The sequence below is a fragment of the Acomys russatus genome, chromosome 2 (genome assembly GCF_903995435.1).
Source record: "Acomys russatus chromosome 2, mAcoRus1.1, whole genome shotgun sequence".
NCBI classification, from domain to species: Eukaryota; Metazoa; Chordata; class Mammalia; order Rodentia; family Muridae; genus Acomys; species Acomys russatus.
In genome coordinates, this window is record NC_067138.1 from 75,351,991 (window position 1) to 75,364,553 (window position 12,563).

Consider the following 12,563-nt stretch of genomic DNA (forward strand, 5'->3'; position numbering starts at 1 on the left):
AGCAGTGATATCATAAGTAGGCAGACTGAAGCAGAATCTTAACCAGCAGAATGATGAGATTCTATACTCCTTCATTGAGTTCTTTTTTAAATATATTTTATCAAGTTATTCATATTACATCTCAATTGCTATCCCATTCCTTGTATGTTCCCATTCCTCCCTCCCTTTTTCCCCTTACTCCCCTCCCCTATGACTGTGACTGAGAGGAACCTCCTCCCCCTGCATATGTTCATAGGGTATCAAATCTCTTCTTGGTAGCCTGCTATATTTCCTCTGAGTGGCACCAGGCCTCCCCATCAAGGGGATGTGGTCAAATATGGGGCACCAGAGTTCATGTGAAAGACAGTCTCCACTTTCCACTTAACTTTGGAGAATGTCCTGTCCGTTGGCTGGATCAGGGCAGTGGTTTGAAGTTTACTGCACGTATTGTCCTTGGCTGGTGCCATAGTTTGAGCAGGACCACTGGGCCCAGATCTGTCCATCACAGTGTTCTACTTGTAGGTTTCTAGGACCCTCTGGATCCTTTTATTTCCCCACTCTCTGTTGCTTCTCTCACCTAGAGTCCCAGTAGGAAGTCTTTCCCTCTGTCCCTCTTTCCTGATAAGTGAAGACTTTCATGGGACATACCCCTTGAGCTAGTGTCCGGATAGAAGTGAGTATATACCATTTGACTCTTTCTGCTTCTAGGATAACTCACTCATAAGATCATTTCTAGTTCAATCATTTGTCCACAAATTTCGGGAATTCTTTATTTTTAATAGCTGAGTAGCATTCCATAGTGTAAATGTACTTATCTTAGTACTGCTGCTGAGGTCTCTGGGCTGATCCTCTGCAGCCCAGGGCTATAGTGCTGTCTCTCCCATACTGACTCTGTCAATGCTTTTTGTAGAAAACAAGGGATTCTGGCAAAGGAAGCACTCATTAACCAGGCATATACATATTTATTAGATGTAGGTAACTCCTTCACCCAGAATTTGTATCTCAAATCTAAAATACAAAAAGTGTCCAGTCATAACAAGCACTACTGTATTCTAGGTCTTTAAGTAAAATCACAGAGGACATGTTGATGAGAGCATCAGGGAAAATGTGAAAGGATTTGTTAAAAGTTAATAAAGTGCCTTTTTAGAACACTTGAATGTGGATTTTCCAAAATGGATATTCTAGCGCTTTGCTTTCATCTCTGCACAAACTTAAACTTGCTTGTTGTCCTGCCTTGTTTTTCTGTGTGTTCTGCAGGTGCTCCCTTGAGTCAGAGTGTCCAATGGAGGCAGCCCTTAGATGCAGTTAAAGGAAACTTTATATGTGGTGGTTGATGGCTCACAAGGTGAAGGTGCTTATAATCATATCTGGCAACCTAATTCAGTCTCACATATAGGAAAAGGAGAGAACAGACTTTCCTGATGACATTGGACCTAGGGTCTCCACAAATAACATGGTACATTGTATGGAGGGAAGGATGCATTATGACTCTTCTGTTTTGAAGCAGTGTGAATTTGGCAAACTTAACTCTGTACTCTCATGTGCTAGAGTGATGAGCTCATACCTATCTTTCAGTTTTGGACTATGTTTCATGGACTTCTTAACCCTGTCTGTCTCCCCATAATAAGTCAAACTCAAAGTAAAAAGGAAAGGGCCATACTATCAAGCAAATGTTGTTCTTTTGTGGGCTGAACTCTACAACCATAGGCACAGCATATTTGACTGTAACTAATCCCCCTATGCCCTGGCTAGCCACTATGTATTCTTAGATATGATGTGAATCTTCTCTTGAGGAACAGCTCACACTGTGTTCACTGTAATCTTCAGAAAACATCTTCCATTTAGTTCCTATCAGTCTTGGTTACCTACTATCATAACTGTCATTCTATTCAGACTCATATGTGAGAAGCAAAGTCCCTAACTTAGGCAAGCAGTTTATTCTATGACTTTGCAAAGGCAGCAATTAATCCAGAAATGCAAGCATGTCAACAGAGAGCAAAGAACACATTTTTTCAATATTATATTTGTGTTGTATCTTTGGTAATTTCACATCCTGGACCCAAATCACACTCATTTCTTAGTTCTTCCCTGTCAGGCCCCTTCCTTGTAATCTCCCCCGAAAATAAAATAGAAGAAAAAGAAAACAACAATAACAAACAAAAAACAAGTCCAATTTGCATTATCTATATATTCACTGAGCGTGGGCAAACTTTCAATGGCCTGCCCCTTAAATAGAACTGAGTCCTTCATCTCCTGTAACCCCATCAGAAGCCATCCATTGTGCAAAATTACACTTCAGTGCCCTTATCATACTTTCTAAGGCTGATGTTTTTCAATGGCTTTCTGTTTAGGTTGTTACCTTCTTATGGAGGGTGGATTGCTAATACAGATTATGGGCTTCTACCTGGTTTTTGTCTATAGCATAGACCATGAATATGGCTCCAAGCTCCAGTAGGCCCATTGACTCAGACAAGGCCCTTGGGGTCAGCTCAGACTCTGGCTACTTATATCAATATGGTCCCCAGCTACAGTGTGGCCCATAGACATTAAGAGAACTTCAAGCTGCAACAGACCACAAACATATGCATGGGGTTCTGGTGGTCAAACAGGCCATGAGCATCAACTCAGACCCTGGTTGAGATAGGACCGTGGACTCAGGCATGGCCCTCAGCAGGAGCAGCAGTCTGCACATCTACAATGGCCTTAGGTGGCAGCAAACTCACTCAGATCACTATGCCTCCTGGATGCATAATGGCCTCTAAACATCACCATGGCTTCAGATTACAGCAGGAACACAGAAATGTGCATGGTTTGGGGTGGTAACATGGGCCAAGGACATCAGCAAAAACATGACTGCAATAGGAATATGGACTAAGCCATGACCCTCATTGAAAGCATGGAAGCAAACATGAACTATGGCCACAGATGGCAGTACAAGCCTCTCACATCAGCCTGGACCTCACTGCCTTTGCATCCTGTGTATACACCAGTTCCTCTTCTCTCCACAGTGCATTTATTGTTCCATTTTCGAGTCTTCCTCATCTCTTTATCACAGGTTTGTTCATCATACTGGTGCCCAGGATGGGTTCAGCCTGGGTGGATTCTGCCATCTGTGCCATGAAGGTGGGCATGGCCTCCAGAGAACACATTTTAAATCACACAAGCAAGCCCCAGCCTGTTCTTCCTCAAGGGCTGAGTAACCTGGAGGGTGCATTCTTACACATTGCCTAGCTCTTACCTTTTCCTGTGGTGGTTATATTTGTCTTTTCTCCATAAAGTAATGTGTGTGAGTTTAACTCTACAATTTTACATTCTCTTTATTATTAAGCTTATCAGGTGATTCACCTGGCCGACAAGCTTGTTATGTGCAAGTGGTTTTCTACTGTGACCTTCTGGTTTGTATCAGTACATAGCTCAGCGGAATTGTGGATAGTATCTAGTAGGCATTTGGATGGATTTACTGATTCTCTGGCTGCAAACTATACCCACTATGGCAAAAGACATATTTGAAAAGAGAGCAGCTGACTTTATTTCTGATGCATGTTACCATGTGGAGGCTCTCATCTGAGCTCTTAGCTGGACTTCCAGACTGTATTTAGGAGCGAGCCCTCTAGGACACATCTCACAGAATTTCATCTTAACACATCAATCAAATCACATGATTTGAAAAGATAGCTGTTTCAGCAACTCTTTTGCCAACCCAAATCTGAAACCTTTAGCTTCTCTTCAGGTACCTAAAATAATGGAAAGGTAGTGGTTACCTTCTTTAAACATCCTTGCTTGATATCTATATTCCAGTGTTGGTTTGCTTTTCCAAATGAGATTCAGCTCCTTGGTGAGCTCTTTGTTTCTTTTAACAGAAGCACCATACCCTCCAGGCCTGATCTATGGCACGTATTCTCACCTGTGTCAGATATGACAGTTTGCACCTAGATAAATCTTTGGTGTATGGTGCTATCTCTGCAACAAATCATATTTGCCAACATCACTGGCTTCTATCTCAAACTTACCATATATTCACACCAACTTTATCCTCTTTTATTATGACAACTGGAGATCTCAACACACAGGGAACAAAACCATCTAGTTTTAAGAATTGTCAATGCCCACCTCTGCTTACAACCCCAAACCCAGGCTCTGTACTTATTAAATCTTCCAAACATTTCTTACATCTCACAACAATTGTTTATGAACTGTCCTCTCTAATGGTACTGAGAAATCTTTAAAAGAAAGATCTATTTTTCATCTTCTCCATCTTCCTATATAAATGCTTTGTTAGCAAGCTTCTTGTATTTGTTAAATGGAAAATAGTGTCACCTAGCTGTTTCTTTTGTTAATGTTTTGCATGTATTGATGCAAGTGAACCCAGGGTTTCTTAGCATTCTGAGATCACATAATATATCTCCTGCTTTTAAGTAACTGTATATGTACAAGTAAACATGCTTGCATTGTTAAGTTTCAAAAAACTGCTTTTATAAAAATACTCTTAAGATATAAAATCTGAGAAAAGAAAAAAAGATAGGTAGCCTTCTCCTATCCTCTATTATGTATTCATTTGTGTTTCCTCTGACCTTGCTTTCTTGAAAACTGTTCCCATTTTATTGAGCCTTACAACCTTTGCTTAGCTTGCAAAGCTGTATCGCTGAATTAGCCAGTTATATTGTCACATTTGCTTCCCTTTTCTCTCCTGTCTCTTCTAATCAGCTGCTCTGCTAACTGGTGGACTGGCATAAAGAAATCATGCTATGAGTACATCTGTTCACATCTGGTACATAAAGGGTGGTAGGTCACATTTGTAGAGGCAGCACATCTGACTTCCCAGCAGTTTGATAAGAGAAAAAGATGAAATTACAGTTGGAAAGTTCTTGGAACTTGATTGACCACAGTAATCGGTGCATTTCCAGCTGGCATTCAGCCTGGCACAGAGTCTAAATGAGGCAGGTTAGGATCGGGGACGGGCAATTGGCAAGCCCTTTCTCCCTTTTGTTCTTTCTGGACTATAACATTAGATTGTAAGAGGGGCCCTTTCTTCTCATTCTCTCTGGTACTGTGCCTATCTCAGTTTATGAGGACAACCAATGCCACACCATTGTTTCTAAGCAACAACCTTAGCTGTCCTTAGCTGGTAAGCAGTAACAAAAGTGAGGGTTTCTACAAATACAACCATATTTGATTGCCTCTTCTGACTCTGGTCCTTTCTGTAGAATGGTAGCCAAGGTCCTCAGATCCATGAGGAAGGTCAGAGATGCTTTCTGACTTATTAGAGGACTTCCTTCCTGAAATCAGAGGCAAGAGAGGCACGGTAGGAAATAACCGAGAAATCAGCTTGTAGAAAAGGAGTCCAGATTGAACTAAGAGGGAAATTATTCATGAATACTCTACTAGAATGAATTTTGGAGGTTCAAAATAGGCATCTATGGTACTTCAATCAGATGTTTAATAGGCAATTTTAAGTATTGACAAATTCGGATAATTTAAAAACACTATACACAAATAGTAGGCCATTCTATCTATTGTTTTCTCTCCCATTTTTACAAAAGTTAAATGGCAGCTAAATTCCTGAGACTATGTCCATCAAATACCAGGTGAAACATCACATATCTGTCTTACATATAGTAATATTTGGTTTTGAGTGTCTATTTTACCTTGTAAGACAACATCTGAAAATATTACTAGCCAACCTTTTCTTGGGAAATATACATTCTAGGTGTTTTATTGACCCTTTTGCCAGAGTCTCATATATACTGTGAGACACACTATTCCTGGGGCGATGTGAGCAAATGTCGACTCACCCCTGATAGAGAACTAAGAATGGACAGATTATGTATTAAAGACAACATCAAAGTACAACTTGGTGAAACAGTGAGTTTTATTGGGGTTGCTTACAGGAATATGTCTTGAGGGGGTTACTTATGGAAGCACAAATGACAGAAAGACAGCTACATCACCAAAGCCTACCCCAGCATGAGTGCCAACTCACAAAACCTGGATACCTAGAGCATACTGTGTAGCCTGCAGAGAATTCAACACCTTTGAGAATGTCCTTTTTCCAGGTGGATCAGTTGGCCTGTGTCTCTTCCAGGCAACCCATTACCTCTGCTTATTTCAGGCTGTTTTGCAGGTCTCTGCTTCTTTCAGGTACCTGGTAATGTCTTTGAAGCTTTACCTTTTATTTGCTTTTGGGGAGGGAGGAAGCTAGAGAATCTGGTTACTTTTAAGGGACTTGTAAGTTTCAGGGACTCCTGGAAGCTATTTTGAATTGAGAGACTTCCTTTTAACATAAACTTCCCTGTGGTAGGGGTGATAACAGAAACAAAGAGCTTCCTAAGGAAACATGTACTCTATTGAGCCCACTCTATCCTCTACTCTCTATCCCTACTTGCAGTAGTTCTGTGTGGACAGACGTCTATACAGAAGATGGAACAAATGATTTCTGGGACCAGGTTAATTACTTTACTGACTCTGAGAACCCTTCTCTTTGTTGTTTGGATTGTTTGTTTGTTTGTTTGAAAACAAATATTTGTCTATACTATTTGCCTAATATTTGTGGAATACATTTTTGGAGTAAAATATAATGAAATCAAAGTGCTTTTCAATTTAATTAAATATATTGGCTAAATATATAATATTGTGTAGCTTGCTAAAGAATTTTATTAAGTTGTTATATACCTCACTTGAAAATATTAAATGTAAAATAGATGGATAAAATTATCCTATATATCATGATATTATTAGAAAAATATTGCAACAGAAGAATTAACATGACATACTCCAGGAACAATATACTCTACTTCATTAGTTATCAGGAAAACACATATCTAAAGCATAAAGTAGAACATCTACATAGGCACTTGGGCAAGTAAACTAAAGATAGCATGTATACTAAATATTAGCAACAATGAAGACAAGTAATTCCAGCTTGACCTTCTTGCTGCTGAGAGTGTACAATGTTTGCCAAACTGTATGACTGTGCTTAGTGAAGCATGTGCATACATGCACATATGTAAGTATACATACTCTAAGACCCAGCACTTCCACTGCTATGAACTAAACAGAACTAAAATGTAAACATTCATAACATACTATTCACAGCAGAGAAATATTTAAATCTCAGTATAATAAAAAATTTGTGAAAGATAACAATGGGCAGAATACTGCAAATTGGCACAGTGGGATACTAAACTATGCCAAGAATAAACTTTTGTTAAAAACAATAGCAATATGTATACACAAGGAGTCAGAGAAATGATGGACCAGAAGTTAGCATCACTTTCTGCTTTTGCAGAGGACCCATGCTTGGTTGCCAGCACATACATAGGGCAGCACACAAACACCTGCAACTCCAGTTTCAGGGAATCCAGCTCCTTCTTTTAATCATGTGTATTGGCATACACATGCCACATAAACAGAAAAACAAGCATGCAACTGCACATTAGAAAAAGTTTCCAGAAAGAGCTATTTTTAATGGATCTAAGTAACAATAATGACTATAGAAGTATAAACAATTGCTTCCTTTATAAAAAAAAATAAAAGCCCCATTTATCATAATTTAGAAGCAGAAAAAAATAAACACATAGAAAAATTTTAATCTAGTGCACCTGTCATCCCTCTTACTGGAGTATAGACATTTAATCCCAAACAGTGTAGGTAAGGTTAGTTTGTAAAAGGAAACACCCATGTTTGAAAAGGATGTCTAATTCAGAGACAGACAATGATGAATGAGGGAAAGACTTGACATCTTAAAGGAAGAGCAGCTCAAATATAGAGAGGCAGGAAACAGTTTTACTTGGAGTGATTTACAGAGACAGATGAAGACAGAAAAGACAGAGGATGAGATGTAGCCAGAGGATTAGAACATATTGACAAAGTTAGCATGAGGCTAAACAGAGCAATTCACTCAGAAGCTGAGAGAAGACAGTATGAATCAGTCAGCTTCAAGGGGGAGTTTGAGCCAGAATAGCTGAGTTGAGTCAGACATCCAGAATTCAGAAAGAACTAGAAGGGACGAGCTTATTCAGCAGTAAGTCTCAGAGGCTGAAAACATTCTAGGCCTAGAGAAGGCCTTGAGATTTTAGAGGTTAGAAGCTCCCAGGATGAGTCCTAGGTTAGCAGATGGAGGCAGTAAACATCTGATAAGACAACTAAATATGACAAATAAAAGTTACCTTTATATAATTGGATGGTGATGGATGTTAAAATCAATGGCTTTTGGGTAAAGAAAGGAAGGAATGAGAAAAGGGCATGAAGGCTATTCCTAGAATAGGGTTTATGTTCATCTTCCTCATCTGAGTGATGGGTATGTGTTAGAGATGAGGGTTTTCTATCTAGAAATCTAAATCATATTTTAAATTCACCATATTCTACATATATAATCTTGAAAGAATTTTTAACCACTTCAATCATATGTATAGCATATTCAAGTTATGTACATAGTTACAAAAATAACTAATATTTTATAGGCAAGTTTTAGTTCAATACTATTACTTATGAAGGGAGTATATACTTCAAAGAGTCATCATTAATAACTCTGAAATAGTCAAAGTGAAAGCATAACACAAATACTGACTCATGAAAATTCTTTAAACATAAATGGTACATGTATTATTAATAAAGGCTGTATTTTATAGATCCTGCATGTGTCACTGGAAAGTGTTTATTCTCTGAATATTAAGCGTGAACCTTCTTGGGAAACACATATAAAATGAAGTTTGGTTGTAACAATAGGGAAACATCTTGTTTGGAGTTACCAGCTTTAGCCTTAATCAGCTGCCTCAGCCCTGGCTCTTCTTCTACTGCTCTTAGCATATACTTTCTGTCCTGTATATGCAGCATGGCCCAAGTGTGAAACATTCAATTCCAAGCCATCAGGCTAAGAAAACAGAAGGCATTAAATATGTATCAAGGTCACCTCTTTTTGGGCTCAGTCTTTTTTTTTTCTGCTTCTTGTTGGCAGGCCAGGACTGGAACACAGGGTGACAGGACAACAGAAAATGTTGACCAGCGTACTGCCTTTACAGGCAGAACCAGTTGCCTTCATTTCTGCTCAGCTGTTTACCAATTGACTTTGGAGACGTCGTTCCAGCTCTTTCTCTCACATTGTTTGTATGTGCTGAGTGTAATAACAGTAGTGCTTCCTTCCTGCAGTCATCATGGGAATTCAGAGAGAGACTTCTTGGCTTGGGCCTTGAGAAAATGATCATTTTTATTTCCTTTTCTTTCAGTATTTACTATATAACTTTGTAAATTGAGATAATTTCTTTGCAAAGAAGGCTGTTGTTTAAAATGTGTAATTTAGTGATTTTATATATAGCCAAGTTTATATAGTCATCAGTACTATGTAACTCGAGATTCTTATTTTACACTCGTAAGAAACATCACACATGTTACATCTTACTCAACAAATCTCTTTCCATTCAGCTACAACAGCTACTCTCTGAGTCTATGAGCTTACTTTTCTAAGGTATTGCAAATAAATTGAGTAGTATATTATAAACCTTTTGTGTTGTATCTGTCTTTCAACATAAAATATATTTTCAAAGTTAGTTCATATTGTGCAGTATAGTAGTACTTCACTTCTTGTTATTGTTATTGTATTACTTTATTACACAAGTATATCACATGCCATTTATTATTAACTGTATTAGTGAGGGAAAGTCTTTTTCACTTTACATTTAGAATTTTACATTGTATCTAACAGAGAAATCTCCTCCCATTCCAATTCTTACATTAACAGAACTTTTTTCATAAAATCTGCTCGGTGTGGATTTTACCGTTTGGTCTCAAACTTCCCATGTCTTTAATGGGGATAATACCTTGTATCCAGTCTTATGTGAAGACAAAATTAAACCTTTCCTCGTACACTACTTCATTTTTCTTTGTGAGAAATAGCTACTGTTTCCATTGCTGTGTAATATTGCTTTGCCCATTAGTGGGAATGAGTGATTCTGTTAACCTCCGGCATACATCTAGCAATTCAGCAAATATCAGTACTAGATAGTCTTTACTTCCCTTCCATCAAAATCCATGTGATAAAATTAAGTAATGGCTTGCCTAGGACCACAATAACTAACTCAAACAAACTAGGGTTTAATTTTATTATTTACGCATTTGTATGGTCTAATTTCATATTAATACAATATAAAGCATAGCTATTTTAAAGTATTCTAGGAGGGAAGCCATGACAACATGGATAATGCTATATATTTATATGCATAAATTAAATTTACATATATACATGGAGATGTAGATCTATCTAATCTATCACCATATATTTTTTTTTTTACCACCGTACTTTCAACTAAAGCCACTCCTGAAAATCTGCTGAGATCAATTGAAAAAGCCATTGAGCAGATGCACATGAGCTGTGTAGAGTCCTTGTGCATGATGGATTTGAGAATTGGCCTCATCTATCCCCTTTCTTTTCATCAGCTTTTTTCATTGGTCCAGATCACCAGCTTGAGACTAGTTATCCTGAAGATCCATTTTCTGCATTCATCCATGGAGGAAGCAGCCACCTGTTAAATTTAGATTTCTTGAGTGTGCCAAGAGTGTGACACAATGATAAACAGCTACTGTTTCTAGGAAAGGTTGAGAAAGCTCACTCCTTCCCTATTAATTGCTTTGTGGCACTGAACCATAAAAATGACAGCAACAGGATCCATAGCATCATGCAGACGTATAAGGGTGGCCACCCATCTTAGTGACATTAAAGCCATTTCATTCATCTCCAGCATGTGGGCTTACTGGCTACCACGGGTTTTAGTATATAACTCTGTGAGTAAATGAGGGTGTATGGAAATTTCTTGGGGAAATCTTTTGTAAACAAATATATTTACTTTATTATGTTTATTCATACACTTTATGTTAATGAAAGATGACATGCTGATATAATGGATATTTTGTCAATTACCTGGTAATCTTCACTAACTAATGTTTGAATACTCAGTGCTACCGAGATGTGCACAGACACTTACTCATCCCCTCTTCTCTTTCTCTCAAGACCTAGATCATGTTTGGAATGTCAAATATCTGAATTTATATTTTGTTCTGCAGAAGAAGAAGAAGAAGAAGAAGAAGAAGAAGAAGAAGAAGAAGAAGAAGAAGAAGAAGAAGAAGCAGCTTTGTATTAAATAACCTACTCCATGTACTCAAGTCATACTTTCCGTGGTCAGAGTTTTTAATAAAAGTAATATTCTACAATGCTTACTATTTGAAGATGGTTTGCTCATACTGCTTTTCCTTAAACTCATTATAAAGAAGTAATATGGTATTGGGAAATATTAAAATTTTCCACATCTGTTGGCTTTGTTCCATAATTCAGCAGGCCTCCATAGCATTTTATTTTGATTTCCAAAGCTAGTTCCTTTGGAAGTGTCATTAGACTATTTCACAGTGAGCAGTTTTGTAATTTTATTTGATATGGGTTGAAAACACTTGTAACAAAATAGAATATGAATACATTATAAATGAATTGGTATTGTAGGAGAAAAATGAACAAGTTACAATGTTCACACATCTATGGGAAATTATCCACTCAGCACCTGTTTTTTACCCTCTCTTGTCCAAGGAATACTGTCAGGGAATAATATTGAACGAAATAAATAGTCTCTGTCCATGTGGATCTGAAATTTTGGTAGTGTAGAGAAATAAATAAATAAGTAACATATTTAGCTTGTGGGGTCCTAAGAACCATGAAAAAATAAATTGGAGAATGAGAATAGAATAATTTTGGTTTGGGAAGTGGTTTTATAATTTAAAATATGTTTTCAAGGATGAGTTCTCAGTCAGAAGTAACATTTGGAAGAAATTCTAGAAAACGTAAAAAAAAAAAAAAAAAAAAAAAAAAAAAAAAAGAGCCAGGTGATGTCTATGAAAGAAGTAATGCCTACAAGGAAAATTTTCCTCGCATACTAGAGAACATAATCTGCGAGGAAAGAATAAACTAAGGTGTAAAAGGAACAGGACACTGCTTGGCATTGGGGAGACTTGGCATACTCTAGGTTAGATATGACATTATTTGTTAACTTTAGTTAAACTTAATTACACATAAAAGAATGTTATTTTTAAATTATAGACATCTTGGAGTTTTGACTAATGTTAGTCATGTACCTGATAACATAATCATGTCTTGAAATACTTTCATCATCTATCTGAGACCTTTATGCTACCTTCCTGGATCACTGTACATGGTAGTATCTTAATATACTTTTAGACAAAAGAGGTTATATTCCTTAATATGTGTTATCAGCATTCTTTCACTTAGCAATAAAATAAGTGAATATATAGCAACATATATACAACACTGATGTTTTCTGCAGAACTGAAATTCATCAAAAGAATGCACGCAAATATATATATATATACTAATTCACCACTGATAGATGTTAATTTATTTCTAGACATCTACTATTTAGAAACAATTATCTTATAATTATGTGGATATAGTTGGTGTAGGACATATTTTATTTTTCCCAAATACCTATCAGTGAAATGGGTAGGAACTACATATGAGTTAACTACATGAGAGAATGCATGTTTGTTTTTATCAAAAAATGTGTCATTTTGTATTCTCATTAGCAGTATAT